This window comes from Archocentrus centrarchus, unplaced genomic scaffold (genome assembly GCF_007364275.1).
Source record: "Archocentrus centrarchus isolate MPI-CPG fArcCen1 unplaced genomic scaffold, fArcCen1 scaffold_50_ctg1, whole genome shotgun sequence".
Taxonomy (NCBI): domain Eukaryota; kingdom Metazoa; phylum Chordata; class Actinopteri; order Cichliformes; family Cichlidae; genus Archocentrus; species Archocentrus centrarchus.
In genome coordinates this window covers 1,894,244-1,910,438 of record NW_022060273.1, presented here as the reverse complement: position 1 = coordinate 1,910,438, position 16,195 = coordinate 1,894,244, and positions in this window count along the sequence as shown.

Sequence of the window (16,195 nt, the reverse complement as noted above, 5' to 3'; positions counted from 1 at the left end):
GCTTTCATGTACATTTTACCTTACTCTTTACCTTACATTTAAGGAAATTTGTCAAAGCAACACAAAAATAGATTTTATGTGCCTTTACATCAACAGTGAATGCAAGAATGTTTTATAGAGGAAAACGTAAAGCGCTGCCAGAAAGAAGCTCATGCATAGTCAAAATGAATTTTGCTAGTACACTGAAGCCTATCATCACTAATTCCTCAGTGTCATGGAAAACAGTCATTAGGAAACATGCTGTTGACACCCGTGGTGTCGAAATCAGGCTCTTATTCAAAAACATCTGACACCCAGTGTTGTTCACAGGCAGGAAGTTCCGTAAGTCCGTAATGTGTTTTACATGGTGGATGGGCAGTGTGCCATTCCAAGTAGCTCTGAAAACTGCTTCAGTAGTAAATGTAGGCTTTGCAGAAAGTTGTTGCTGTGAGCAGAGCATATCCTTTGTTTTGCGATCTGTGGAATGGAAACAATCCCCTGCTAACAATGGCATCGTTCTGTGAGGTTGTTTCCAATTCATGTGACTGAGCAGGATTATCAGAGCATTAGTTTGCCCTAAACATCATAGAAAAAATAGTTGCTGTATAGCTCTGTGAGCACAATGAGTCATAGAGGTCACATGAATGTGGAACCTCGAAACAAATGGCATTACAAAAGATCATATCAGCATTTCCTGAAAAGATTATAGTGTTTATTTACAAAGTGCAGCTGTAAAGTGGGAAAACTGAGTGGGCTGGAGCCAAAGTTATTATGGTTAACAAAAATGAATGATATAACAAAAAATGAAATAACTAAAAATAGTAATTAAAAGGAAAAAATGATAACTGACTTTGTGTTGTGGGTTTACAAAACTAAAACTTACTGAAATTATAGCTAAAATGCCCTTCATTTTCATGTTTGTCAGTTTATTTAAAAGCCTTGTGGATTGATGTGTAATCATTTTTTTCCACTCTAGCAGTTTTAGTTGGGAGCACCATATGGCACCTCACTGTGTGTGTGTGTGTGTGTGTGTGTGTGTGTGTGTGTGTGTGTGTGTGTGTGTGTGTGTGTGTGTGTGTGTGTGTGTGTGTGTGCGCGTGTGTGTGTGTGTGTTTATGTCTGTGTCTCTGCTCACTATGCCACCAATCCCAAAACCCACCAATCTCAAAGTCCACCTGGGCACCCCGATGTAGCCCGCAACCACTGTGATTGGCCTATTCAGCACTGCCGAGTCCTCCCACGCATTTACGGCTACTTTTCACCGGAGTTTTTTAATTTAACTGCCGTGCTGCTGTGACAGGAAGGCAGAGAATCCCAGTGCAGGACTTGAGAGACTCAAAAATAAGTTTAACTTCAAGGAAATGCAAAGAATATATACATATCCAGCAATCAGGGAGCTAGAACACAACAGGGAGCACAGCTGAACAGAATACTACTAACAAGACAGAGGAAACAAAACCAGAAAAAAGGCACACAGGAAAAAGGCTGTCAAAATAAAACAGGAAGTGTGTCAACAGGGAAACAGAAACAGACAGGGAGGCAAACACACTAAGGAAAAACCCACAAAACATGAACTAAATGCTCAAAAATGAAACAAAGGAAACAGGAATACTATCAATAACTAAGAACAGGTCTCAAAACATAATGAACTGAAACTCAAACCCATGGGGAACTCAATCAGTGATAACACTTAAGAATCAACGCAAAACACTGGACAAAGCCCAGGACCATGACATTTTCAGTAAGAAACTAACAATCAGGAATAATAATCATAACATCAACATAAGGACTCACAAATTCCTGGAGGGAGATGGATGAAACCATGGGAATGGACGTGAAGGAATGAACAAAGTAAAAAAAACACAAAAAAAACTAGTAGGAACAATTATGTTTGCAGCCAGGGGGAAAAAAATGACCACAAAGAGCGAGGACCCAGGAGGGAAAAAGTTCCAGCATTTTTTGTTTCTGTCAGCCGACACCGCGGGTAAAACATAAATACAAACAACTTGAAAAGCTGTATTTGAGCTTTGATTCCTTCAAATGAGTTTATTTTGTTCATGTTTATACTGTTTCGCTGTGTTCTGATGTTATACATCACATGTAAGGTAATGTTAACTGCACTGAAGCTGTACCTGCATCTTGTGCTGGGTAGTTTATTCCCAATTTATTTTTGAGATAAATATTTTTATTAATATTTTTAAAATTTTGAGATACATATTTTTCAGATAAGAGTTTATTTGGAGTTTAGGTTCATTGGAAGTCTCATGATGTTCATGTGTGTCCTTAATAGTGCACACATTTAGCACATAATGCTCCTATCTTGTGAAAACAATTTGTTGTTGAATACAACTTTTTAATGGTATATTTGTTGAGTTCTTATTACACAGTAGTTAATCTTGCACCTGAGAAATAAAGTATGAAAAACTAAAACTAATGAACACTAAACTAAAACTAAGCATTAAACAAGTAATAAAAATTAATGGAAACAAGCAAAACCACTCTAAACACTAACTGAATTAGAGGGGGGGGGGGGGGGGGGGGGGGGGGTTACAATGAAACACATGCAACACATACAAAATTATTATAACCCTGGCTGGAGCTCGTGACTACACCAATGGAATGGTCAGGGAGGGTCTGTGAAAAGGGAGAAACAGAGTTAACACAGGCTGGCAGAGAGAATTTGGGGAGTTCACTGCAAGTGAGTTTATTCGTCTTTCGTCTTTGGGCAGGCTGGATTCCAGAGCTGTGAGAGCGGATATGGTGGAGAGTGGATATGCAGATGTGATCCCAGAGAGTGTGGTGCTCCACTGCAGAGAGTGAGACAAAGATGGGTGCAAGGGTTGTAACTGGCCCTGAGCTGGATTGTCCACAAAGCAAGACAGGTAAGTCTTTCAGGCGAGTTAACTGTTTGCAGGTACAAGGTTCTACAGAGAAGATGAGAAACAGGAGTTATCCCACTGTGAGGTAAGGATAATGAGTACAATGATAATGAGTACAATTCTATTTGGTGCTTGAAGTAACCAAATAGCTTTCACTTCCTATTGTCTCTGGTCACCATGTATGCAGCTTAAGGGGATGCTGTGGAGACAAAAAGCATGATCAATAATGAGCTTAGCAGTTTCTAGGGCTAAGGGTAACTTGAGAAGAGGTATAAAAGGAGTAGCCTTAGAAAACCTGTTGATTATGGTGGGGAATGAAGGTGGGCCAGTAACAAAATCTAATTCCATCTGCAACCAAAGGTGATTAGGGACAGGCAGATAACTGCTTCTGGAACATACAGGGCAAGCAAAGACAAGCTTCCTGGTGTCTCTTTCTAAAGACAGCCACCAAATTGATTGCTTAAGGAGGGAGATCATCTGGCTGACCCCAGGGTGGCAGGCAAACTTAGCATTGTGGACCCAGTGGCTGGGGGAACTGGAGCCTAGATCAGGCTGACAGAATTGGCTTTCAGTCTCCCATGTTAAAGCTCCAACAACACAAGAAAGGCAGGATGGTTCAAAAGTTTCAGGGTCAGAATCTGTGGAGAACAGATGGGAGATAGCATCACGCATCACATTATGGGGACCTGGGTGATGAGTTATAGTGAAGTTGAAATGACCAAAAAACACCTGCCACCGAGTTTGGTGAGAATTTAAATTTTAAGCACTTTGCAAGTAAGACAAAGTCCATACAAAGAAATGCTCCACGAGTCCCCTCTAGCCAATGACATTAACACTGAGAAAAAGGGCACATGGATGCAACTTACCGTTATTGTCCATTGAACTAGTTAACTTCAGTGGACCAGATAATATTGTATTACAGAGATTAGAGCATGCCATAGGTATTGTGGTACTGTGGTGATTTGGTTTGAATCATATTTGTTCATGTAAATGGGGAGTCTTCTTCACACACTAAGATTAATTATGTAGATTCATAGGGTTCTATGCCAGGACCAATTTTATTTACCACTATACCTGCTTCCTTTAGACAGTATTATAAGAAAGTATACCACTACCTATAACTATAACACTATAGTATGTATATATGTATATACATGTATGTGTGTGAGTGTGTGTGTGTGTGTATAATTCTTTTATATATATATATATATATATATATATATATATATATATAATAATTTCCTAAATGGCATTCCATAATATATATATATATCCTGTTTTTTTATTTTCAATTTAGTATTTTTTTTTCAAGCGATTGTAGAAGGGAACTAGATTTCAAAGTATTTGCTGTTCTTAAAGTGCAATAAATGCAGTATTTATAATGTCAATGCGTAATTGTGTTAAATAATCATGATTTCAATATTGACCAAAATAATTATGATTATGATTTTTTCCATAATCGAGCAGCCCTAGATTTATTTACTTCACACAACTGCATTACTTTGTAGTACCATGTGTGTTTCTTTTGGTTATGATTTTTTTTAAATGCATTTGCATTTAAATAGAATTTATTTCATATATGCATATTTAGTTTTTCATAGGAATGTGTTTTAATTATTGTTTTGTTGTTTGTGGTGTTTTCTATTTAAAGTGATTTTTGAATATTTGTTCTTGTCATGAATTAATTTTTCTTTAAGGTGGAATTCTTTTTTTTTTCATATTTTTTGTAAAGTCAGGTAATCTTTACTGACCATGTACGAATGCCATTCTAGTAATGCATTTTATAATGGGTGGTGATGTGTGCACCCTGTCTTTCACGGTAACAGGAAATACTGTAGATGGTATGTGTATGCACTGTCTTGCCAAGTTTAAATGCCAGTGCCAAAAATACCCAACTAGAATGCACAACTTGGCAGCAGGGACAGGTTGGTGGCCCAGCCATTGTCACCACTCTCAGGACCTATTTTAACAGAAGAGGACCGTCAGACTGAAACCTGAAGCTGGCTCCTTGGTTCAGCTCTGCTTTAATCTTCATTTGTTCAGGGACAAATTTCAGGGGATACTTGCAAAGGTTCCAAGAGCAGATGAGAGACAGATTTCATGGCTGCTATTCCTGGGATCCTCCGGGACTGTCTTCTGAAAGCCCCCCCCTTCCCTCCCAACAGGCAGCACTACTTAGCCATCTGGTGGCTATAAATACTTGATGTAGGTATCCAGCCTTGGTCTGCCTGGGATATCAGCTTGTTCAAACCTCTACAAACCTCTGAGGTGACTCCTGTGATTGAACTGTAATGGAGAGACTGACCTCCCAATAAGAGCTATGACATTACTCATTTTACCAAATGCCCTCACAACAACATCCTGTATGTCTGATTTACAGACAGCGTAGTCTTTGGGTATTACCTTGTTGTTGCAAAAATATTATATTTTCATAGATTCATGTAAAGAAATGGGAACAACTTTTTGGTTTGTTTTCATGACAGGCTGCTAGTAACAAAATGTCTAAAAATACAATTTAAATCTGATTCTTTGCTAAGTTATCTGTTATGTGTAGGCTCAACACTGGTTGAGTTACAGTAGGTGCCTATTTTATAGTTGAATGATTCATAGTGTCCCTGTGAGACTGGTGACCTCTCCAGGGTGTATCAATGCAACCAGTGTCCAAAGAAAAACTTTGAATGAACTTCAATAATAACTGACATTGTGGATTATTAAACATTAGGTCTCTTTGTTGCCTAGCAACAACAGCTGTTACTGACCAATGGACACTGCCAAAATAGTAATGTTATTGGGGTTTGTTTCATCCATCCATTTCCTTCTGGATATCTTTGTAAGGGGTGCAGGGGGCCGGAGCCCATCCCACCTGTCATAAGGCGAGAGGCAGGTTACATCCTGGTCGAGTCACCAGCCTGTCACAGGGCTAACACACAGGGACAGCCATTCACACTCACACCTGTGGGCAATTTAGTCCTTGGACCATGGGAGAAAAGCAGAATGCTCCCAGGAAACCCACGCAAACACGGGGAGAACATGCACACTCCACATGGTGCTGGCCAAGGTGGACACGAGCCCAGGACCTTCTTACTGTGAGGCAACAGTGCTAACCACCGCACGAGCCATTTTTTTCATTATTTTTTTATTTTTAAAGAAAACATGTCATGTATTCTTGAGCCACCCAAAAAGAAGTAAAATAATGCTGGTGAGGCTCAGGGCCCATTCTAGCCTGCTCTTTGGGTGGGCAGCTGAAAGTAACTGGTGGGCTACTAGACTGAGGACAAAACCACAGGTTAGAGCAACTAACTAGTGACCTGAATGTTGCTGGTTTGAGAATCTGGAGTCTCCTCTGTCCGAGATGCTTGTAAACATTCCCTGACAGCAAGACACTAAATGTTTCAGTCCCTGTGTAGCAGCTGTAGGATGGTTTCTACAAGCTGGAGAACAGCAGTCGCTGCAGGAATCAACATCACTTCACTTATTTTTCTTTAAGTAGGAGAGCCGGGGTCCTCCTAAGGAAAGTTGGAGGGTTTGGCATTTCATTTTCTGCATCCTGGTGAACTTTTTCACCAAATGTAGTTTAACATCTCAGATGTGTTTCAGCAGTATTTCTGCTCATATTAAAAACTTTCTGTACTTTTATGTTACACAGCTCTTTCTTCTGGCTTCTCCATCACTCCATCACACTGTGTGTGCATGCATGTGTGTGTGTGTGTGTGTGTGTAGCCCCAGATCATTCATATTGTTGTGTCTTGGTATCATGGATGCGATGCTGCTATTTTTGTAATGTGAACTATTGATGGGTGCATAGCACATTTATTAGCCCATCACCCATTATCACCTCCACCTGCATTCGCAGGACTCTGAGCTGCGTTCAGACAAATAAGTCTGTAGCAGGGTTATTATAGTTAACGAAAACGAACGAAATAACGAAAACTGAAATTGAAAAAACATTGTCGTTAACTGAAATAAATAAAAACTAAAATTAAAAGGAAGAAACGACAACTAACTAAAACTGAATTGTGAGTTTACAAAACTAACTAAAACTAACTGAAATTATAGATATTGTTATTTTTTCAAAAGTCTTGTGGATTGATATGAAATCATTTTTTTCCTCTCTCCGAGTTTAAGCTCGGAATGCCGTCGGGCAAATGGGTGCGCATGTGCGTGCGTGCGCACACCGCGCTGCTCCTCAGAGAGTCCCATGTGGAGTGTTTTTTTTTGTTTTTTTTTACTATGATAGCACAGATAGCAGCGAGTGTCTTGTTGTGGATGATGTTGTGGATGATGTACGGAACACTTCTTAGTCAGGAAAAAAAACACCAACATCAAAGTAGACCTGAGAAGCGCACACAAGGCAGCTACGGAAACCGCTCTCATCCTACAAGGCAACCTGGCCTGCACCTCCAGAGAAACGTGACTACTCGTCGGGTCAACGCAGCCCACAACGTTGTGTTTAGTCCTTGTGCGTTTCTGGCTACTTTATCAGTCAGATAATAACAATCAGGACTAATAATCAAAGCATCAATATAAGGACTCACAAATGTCAGCAAATTCCTGGAGGGAGCTGCTGAAACTATGGGAATGGACGTGAAGAAATGAAGAAAGTGAAAAAACAGGGACAAATATGTTTGCACCCTAAAAACTGAGCACAAAGAGCGAGGACCAAAAAACCCCCAGCACACAACCACAAGGTAATTAACACACGCAATCCAGCTATACATGCATAAATGCGGACATGAGGTCGGACACTTCCGTAGGCTACATAGGCCGCAAAGACCCTGCAAGTCTAATCAGCGAGCATCTAACCAAGCTAGCTCCAAAACAGAAGCAGCATCAGGTGGAGAGAACATCAGGATGCAGCTGGATTTGAGCTTTGACTCCTTCAAGGAGTTTGTTTTTGTCAAACACCACATGTAGCTGTTGTTAATCTGCTGCACTGAGGCTGAACTTTATTGGGAGTTTATTGTAGAATTTATCGAGTTTTGGAGTTCATATTGTTCTTTGTTTCTCCCTGTTGATGTTCATGTGTGTCCTTAATATTACACACATTTAGCATGTAGTGCTGCTGTCTGTGAACAGTTGGTTGCTGAATATATTTCTTTAAAGGGTATCTTTAAAGCGTACCTGATTAAGTATGAAAATACTAAAACTAATACTGAAACTAACTAAAACTAAGCATAAAACCAAAAATAAAAACTAATAAAAACGAGCAAAACCACTCTGAAAACTAATTAAAACTAACTGAATTAGAGAAAAAAAAGTAAAAACTAACTAAAACTAAACTATAATGTAAAATCCAAAACTATTATAACTCTGGTCTGTAGCAAAGTTGAATCATTCTTGCTCTGCTAAAGGAGCATTTCAAAGATCAGGTTTCTTCTTTCTTTGTCTACAGGGACCTTAAGAAGGTCATATGTTGCATCCTTATCATTAAGCATGGTTGTTATCAAGGGTCAAGTGGGGGAGGGGAGGTTGGCAAAAAAAATAACACCTGCTATAAGTTTAAAGGGTAGTTCAAAGGAAATTAAATTAGATGGCTATATTTTGGGGTGGCTGTAGCTCAGTAGGTAGAGCAGGTCACCTACTGATCGGAAGGTCAGCGGTTCGATTCCTGGCTACTCCAGGCTACATGCCAATGTGTCCTTGGGCAAGATACTTAACCCCAAGTTGCTCTCCGACCGTCCTGTCGGAGTATGAATGTGTGTGAATGTTAGCTAATTAAAAGCACTTAGCTTAGTAAACATGGAAGTGCTTGTATGAATGGGAGTGTATGGGTGAATGTAAAACATGTTGTATAAGCACTTTGAGTGCTCATACTGAGTAGAAAAGCGCTATATAAGAACTAGTCCATTTATTAGAAGTGATTTTTAACTGAAACCTCCTTCCTCCTCTGGGATGTGCACATAGTTGCCATCAGGATGTGGGGCCTCAGGTCTTCTGAGCTCCTAGTGAGCTGTGGATGGCCTGGGTCCCCTGGGTCCTTTCTTATTCGCCTCTGGATCGCGGAGGGCATGGTTGCAGTTTCTTGCCCTCATTGAGTACATTCCATGACAGAGGCGCATACACACATTACTACAAACAGCATAATTGTGTGTATGTGTGTATATGTATATGCATGTGTATAGATACGTGAATGTGTGTATGTATGTATGTCTACTTTTCGAGTATTTTTTTCCTTTCCTCCCTTTGCCCCCCTTTTTTTTTTTCTTTTTTCTCTCTTTCTTTTTTTATTTATCCCTCTTTTCTATCTCCTTCCTTATTGCCTATCAGGTCTGGCAAAAATAACTCAATAAAAAATGTGAATGCAAACATTAACAAGAGTAGCCTATGGAAAACTGGTAGAGCTCTTCTTGTAAAAGCAAATATGTTTGGTACATCAGTACATTCAGGTCATCGTTCCAATTGCGAAAACTGCAAGACATGACAGGATTTTTTTTAAAAAAGGCTAATTCGTGCATTTATGCATGAATTAGCTTTTCAGCATCACTCTGAGAAAGGATGTTTACTTCTAGGCTGGATTATTGTAATTCATTATTATCATTCTGTCCTAAAAGCTCCCTGAAAAGCCTTCAGCTGATGCAAAATGCTGGAGCTAGAGTACTGACAGGGACTAGAAAGAGAGAGCAGATTTCTCCCATACTGGCTTCTCTTCATTGGCTCCCTGTTAAATCTAGAATAGAATTTAAAATCCTCCTCACATACAAGGTCTTGAATAATCAGGCCCCATCTTATCTCAAAGACCTTATAATACCGTATCACCCCAATAGAGCACTTTGCTCTCAGACTGGAGGCTTACTTGTGGTTTCTAGGATACTTAAGAGTAGATTGGGAGGCAGAGCCTTCAGCTTTCAGGCCCCTCTTCTGTGGAACCAGCTCCCAGCTTGGATTTGGGAGACAGGCACCCTCTCTATTTTTAAGATTAGGCTTAAAACCTTTGTTTATCATAAAGCTTATAGTTAGGGCTGGATCAGGTGACCCTGAACCATCCCTTAGTTATGCTGCTATAGGCCTAGGCTGCTGGGGGTTCCCGTAATGCACTGTTTCTTTTCATTCACCTGATTTACTGTGTTTATACTACACTTTGTATTTAATCATTAATTATTATTAATCTCTGGCTCTCATCCACAGCATGTCTTTTCTCTCCCCTCAGTCCAACCGGTGACTGCCCCTCCCTGAGCCTGGTTCTGCTGGAGGTTTCTTCCTGTTAAAAGGGAGTTTTTCATTTCCACTGTCGCCAAGTGCTGCTCATAGGGGGTCGTTTTGACTGTTGGGTTTTCTTTGCATTATTGTAGGGTCTTTACCCACAATACAAAGCACCTTGAGGCGACTGTTTGTTGTAAGTCTAAATAAATAACAACAGTACTGAAAGTAAATGCACATAAAGATAAGTCTGTGAGATGGTTATGAATATTGTTTTATCTAATGGTTAAATTTTTTATTTGTGAAGAAATGTATTCATTACTAGTAAAAGTTAAAGGAATACTCACTCTGACGCTGTGTCAGCCTGGGTACAGTGCTGAAAAGAAACCTGGCAGTGTTCTTTTTTCTTCAGTCAGTGTGTGTAGGGTCTTTAAACACACTGTGTACAATAAAAAGTGCCTTGAGGACACTGTTTGCTGTGATGTGGCACTATATAAATAAAATTGAATTGAATAGTAAGATGTCAAAGGTTTACAAAGATCTTCTAAATCAGTGAGACACCACTATCTGCTTTACACTGTGCATCTGTGAGTTTTACCCGAATAATCCAGAATGGGCATTCCAGCACCATCAGTTAATGAATAATTATATCTGATAGGCAAACATATTACTGTGGAGTGAGTACATTTTCTGTGTGCTGCAACCTGGCATTGCTTCCAATGACAGCATGAAGATAACTTGCTCAGTAATAAGAAAATAATGATATCCCATGGTCTGCTTGCACCCTCAACACATACACTGTTTAACAAATGTATTAGACCACCTATCATAAAAACAGAAAATTAAAAAAAAAAAAATTTTAAATGAGAAAAAAATCTTTCCATTCAGGAGTGGAAGTAAATAAATGTTTGACATCTTAATAAAAAAAAAAACAACAAAAACATGCTTTATTATTTTTTCTGCTTTTTTGTAAAACAGTAAATTTGAAAATCTGTGGATAACAACAGTAATTATATTTTAGCATTAAAAATGATCATCTCAAATAAAGACCTCACACATACCGGTGGATTAAATGGCCTGGTTCCTAAATAGTACTTTCCTACTTGAGCACTCAAAGCACTTTATACTTCATTCACACACACTTTCTAGTGCTTTGTACCTGTGCTTTGTATCTTGTCCATGGAAGACTGGAGCAGCCAAAGGATGAACCACCAGCCCTCTGACTGGTAGATGACCAGCTCTATCACCTGAGCCACAGCCACCCTGAGGGCTTACAGAAACATAAAAAATGATTTTGGTAATCAGCAGTTAATTGAGTGCAGCTGTGGCATAAACCTTATGGTAGTGGTCTAAATTTGTTACGCACTGCACATGTTTCTTCTCATCCCTGAGATGCACTCAGGGCACATCACAGGGGTAAATAAAGCTGTGGTACTTCAACAAATTGTATCTAGCTATAGCAAGCTTTTCTGAATTCTACCTTTTATTCTAGCGTTATAGTGTCTAGGGGTTTTAAAATCAGCCAATAAAGGTCATGAAACATCTGCTTATATCTTGTTGAATTCAGCTGGCTATATCCACAAAGAGAAGTCAATATCATAGCAACATGGGTCAGCTGATCGCAGCCTATAAGCCTGTACACAAGAAAAAATCTACTTTTGTGATTTAGTTTTAAGTAATTTTTCTCTGCACTGCTACACCCAATCATATGGTTTCCCCATCTGCCAAATCCCACTTTAAACCCTAGCAATAACTCCCAACAGTGATGCAAACCAGGAAGCTGGGAATTTTTTTCTTTTCCTCTTTTTTTTTTTTTGCTTCATGGCCCAGCAAAGCAATTTTTATTTTTGTGAGTGGGTACCTCCACCTCAAGCACATCCATGGTACAGACACTGTTAGTGAGCTGTGACACTTGATATTTGAAAGCACTGTATTATTCTTAGATGTGATCTACATTTACTGGTATTAGATTTAGTATACTGTAGGTCTGTTTCACACTCTATATTGCAAAACAGTGAAAAGCTTGTCATTGGCTCAGTTTTAATCTTTTCTGCATGAATTTGAATTGAAGCCCCACTATCCTCCTGCAAATGTGTTTCTTGAACAGATGAACACTGAACACTCCAAAATAAACACAGAATATAAGTCTGATTCCCTTTTCTTAAGGCCTGTAAGTAATAGTTGTGCTGTAAAATATAAATGTCACCACAACTTCAAGTGCAGAACAGCACAGCACCACCATGGCCATAAACGTAACCCTGATTAAGTTATTTCATTTTATTTGCACATGAAACCACATTATTTGCATCAACCAGAGACTTTTGAGATGCCTCACAGGATATATCAGTTTTGATATTCTGAACAAAACACACACAAAAGAAGAAAAGTTGCTGTCTTTATTTGCACATGCTTATAGATGTAAAGTCCTTAACAAAGGTTGTCTATCTACAGCCTTTCAACCACAGTTTCTCATTTTTCAAAATACCAATTAGAAATACATCCATTATCCATTGCTATTTGCCTGTACATTTTCGCATTGGCTGAACAAGCTGAATCATCTGGAACCTCCACTACTTTGATAGCTGGGTAAACAAATGTGGAGCCAAGTCATTTCTGGAACCCTGATGTGGAAATAACCACATCACTGCAGCGCTCTTCTGTAAATTAAGGATCTATTGATGTAAAATACATCCACTTACTGACTTATTCACTAAAAGCTGATGAGTCTAGTTGTCCTTTTTTCCTGTTACGTGACTCTGTATCTGCTCATAGTATTTAATATATTTTCCCATATTAAAGCGTGTCTACAGTTCCATGAGCCAATTCAGTGTGTTTGAACTTCCTAACATTTTGTGGTTTTGTGATGCTCACCATGATTAAAGTCAGATGGAGCCCATTTAATAATCCACCATGGGCTAAACCAGGTCTTTGTGACAGCCCCACTGGCAGCAGCATGTGGGATGGAACGAGAGCTGTTTCCCAGCAGAGGAGCGCCTTGAAAAGTCATCTTTCAAACCGTACTCAGGTGGCACCGTTAACAGGCAGCTGGAAAATCCATTTTATGTCTGTTTGGTCAACTGAAGCTATCAGTATGCTAAACAGACTGAAGCTATCAGTCTGTTTAGCATACTTTTCCCATGCATTCATGACTCATGTTAGGTAAGGATTCTAACTTCTGACAGTTATCAGGGCACATTTCATATTGGTGTCAAAGGTTCTGTGGAGTTTTTTTAATCTAATTTAGCTCAGTAAGTAATAACTAATTGTCCTTTGAAACAGTGCTGTATCCCCAGATTTAAAGTCACACACTATAACACTCACAAATTAAACAAATAAGGTAGCTGTAGACAAGAACTCTTACATTCTGTGAGGCAGAATTACCATTAACTTGAGTTTTAGCTGGAAGAAGCCTTGACACCTAGTGAAACCATGAAAAATGGAGCTATCTCAAGGAGTCTATAAATCCTGTTGCCCCTTTTTTTTTTATTATAAATAGTATTTTCTTCAGTGGGAGACAGTACAAGTGTGGCCTGTTTGCTCTGGTTTGACTGAAATAATTCATCTGCTAAATAAAACTCCACAGAGCATGGTGGTGTGGTGGTTAGCACTGTTGCCTCACAGCTAGAAGGTCTGGGTTTGAATCCACCTTGGCCCCGGCCTTTCTGTGTGGAGTTTGCCTGTTCTCCCTGTGTTTGTGTGGGTTTCCCTGGGTTACTCTGGTTTCCTCCCACAGTCCAAAGACATGCAGTAAGTGGGGTTAGGTTAACAGGTGATTCTAAATTGCCCATAGGTGTGAATGGTTGTCTGTCTCTCTGTGTTGGCCCTGCGACAGGCTGGTGACCTGTAAAGGGTGTACCCTACCTCTCATCCGCTGGGATACTCTCCAGAGACCCTGAACAGGATAAGTGGCAGGGAATGAATAGATGAATTGAATAGATCTTTACAGCTTCGAATCATGGATCATAAATCCATTTATACGGTCCACAGTATCTCTCACTGATGTGCTCTTAATTAATTTTTTTTTTTTTTGGAACTATGATCGAATGAACTATATTGCAGAGGAATAGGCTTTAAATTATTATATTATTCTATGCATAGCGTATAGTGTGCATAGAGTGAATTACTTATTTTTATTCTTCTCATTTATGTATATTTATATATATTGGCAGCAGGTACAAAATGCATTTCACTGTGTGTGTATAACTGCGCATGTCACAAGTAAACCGTATCTTGTGTTTTCAGTATGATGTATTCAGTTTTGGTTTGGGCCTGCACATAAGACCTCTACTTGAGCTAGACCCAACAGCACAGTACTGAGGAATAAAAGGATGTCATTCTTAGAAGCCTCGCACTGATCACTGGCCTTTTTGTGCTGCTGTGTGTGTTTACTGCTCCCAAACAGCCAAAACTCATTAACAGCCAAAAGAAAAACCTCATGAAGTGAAAATTAATCTACACTATCAAAGCGTGTAATTAGACTTTCTTCAAATGTTTTACTGTTTCAATTGTTCGTTTTAAATGTGATCTCACAACTCACAAAGAACTGGTTACCAATTGTGACTGCATAACTGGGATTGCTTTTACTTTGCTTTTACTTTGTGAGGCTGGCTGTATGTGTGTGTTTGTGCCATCATGGCAAAATGTGCTCCTGTACACACCTGCTGTAGTGGGAAGTTGACATCAAACCAAAGGCTATGTTTAAAGAGAACTAACAGCTGCTGTAATCCCATTTCAAGACGGTCTCTAGTTATATTTTTGAAGTATTTTCTTAATGTCTGAGATCTTTTTTTTTTTTTTTAAACGCAAATTCAAATATTACTGAATGTTTTGTGGAGGCTCTTTACCACAGCAAATTTTCATCTATTTATGTTCACTTCATTTTTTTTTCTACGGACATGGGCTGTTTCTGTTCAACTGCACACTGTAAATTTTTTTTTTTTTTTTGCCCTTGTGTCAGCTATGCTGGGCATAACGTCTTCTTGTTTAGACCTGCTAATAAGTTTCACCAGAATTTTATACTCAAATGCAGTAGAGATTAACACAGCGATCAATTAGATGTGGAATCACTGAGATTTTCTGCATGTAAGTTCCTGGATGTATGTTGAATAGTGCTGGTTAATGATTGAACCTTCAGACTGAATCATGAATCCGAGGTCTGCATTAACCCAAATAATACAGTGCGAGTCCTCTGACTAGCTGCTGCTGAGTACAAAAGGCAAGTGTGCCAGAGCAGACAGTGGAGTAGTGAACTCACTGGAAACAGCATGTTTCCATGTCATTTGAACCAAGTGACTGACGGACTTACTGGAAACACCAATGACTCAAGCTGAACTGGGTTAAAGACCTCATAGTACCATATCAGCCAAATAGAGGCTCTCCACTTTGCTCACAGACTGCTGGCTTACTTGTGGCTCCTAGGATACCTAATGGGAGGCAGAGACTCCAACTTTTAGGTCCTTTTTCTGTGGAACCAGCTCCCAGTTTGGATTCAGGAGTTTGACTATTTTTAATATTAGGCTTAAAACCTACCTTTTTTGATCAAGGTTATTGTTAGGGCTGGATCAGGTGACCCTGAACCATCCCTGTGCTGTAATAGGCCTAGGCTGCTGGGGGTTCCCATGATGCATAGAGATGCTTTTTCATTCACCTCTTCTAACTCTGTGTTTATACACCACTCTGCATTTAATCATTAGTTATTATTAATCTCTGGCTCTTTTCCATGGCAGGTCTTTTGTCTTGTCTCTCTCCCCTCAGCCCCAACCGGTCATGGCAGATGACTGCCCCTTCCTGAGCCTGGTCTTGCCGGAGGTTTCTCTCTGTTAAAAGGGAGTTTTTCCTTCGCACTGTTGCCAAGTATTTGCTTATAGGGGGGGTAATTTTGACTGTTTTCTCTGTAATCATTGTAGGGTCTTTAACTTACAACATAAAGCACCTGGAGGCAACTGTTTGTTTTTATTTGGCTATATAAATAAAATTGAATTAAATTGGTTATGCCTATATTTCACAAAGTTATACTGCAAATAACTGGAACACGACAGAGTCCAGTTCTGTATGTGCTCTTTCAATCCAAAGTCCTGTGAACCCCAGCTCTATACAGCACATAATGGGAACCTAAAAATTATTATTCCCAGCTCTGTATTCATTGCACTTGCCATACAAAAATTTTCAACCTCTGAAAAGTATATTTCTACACTCATTAC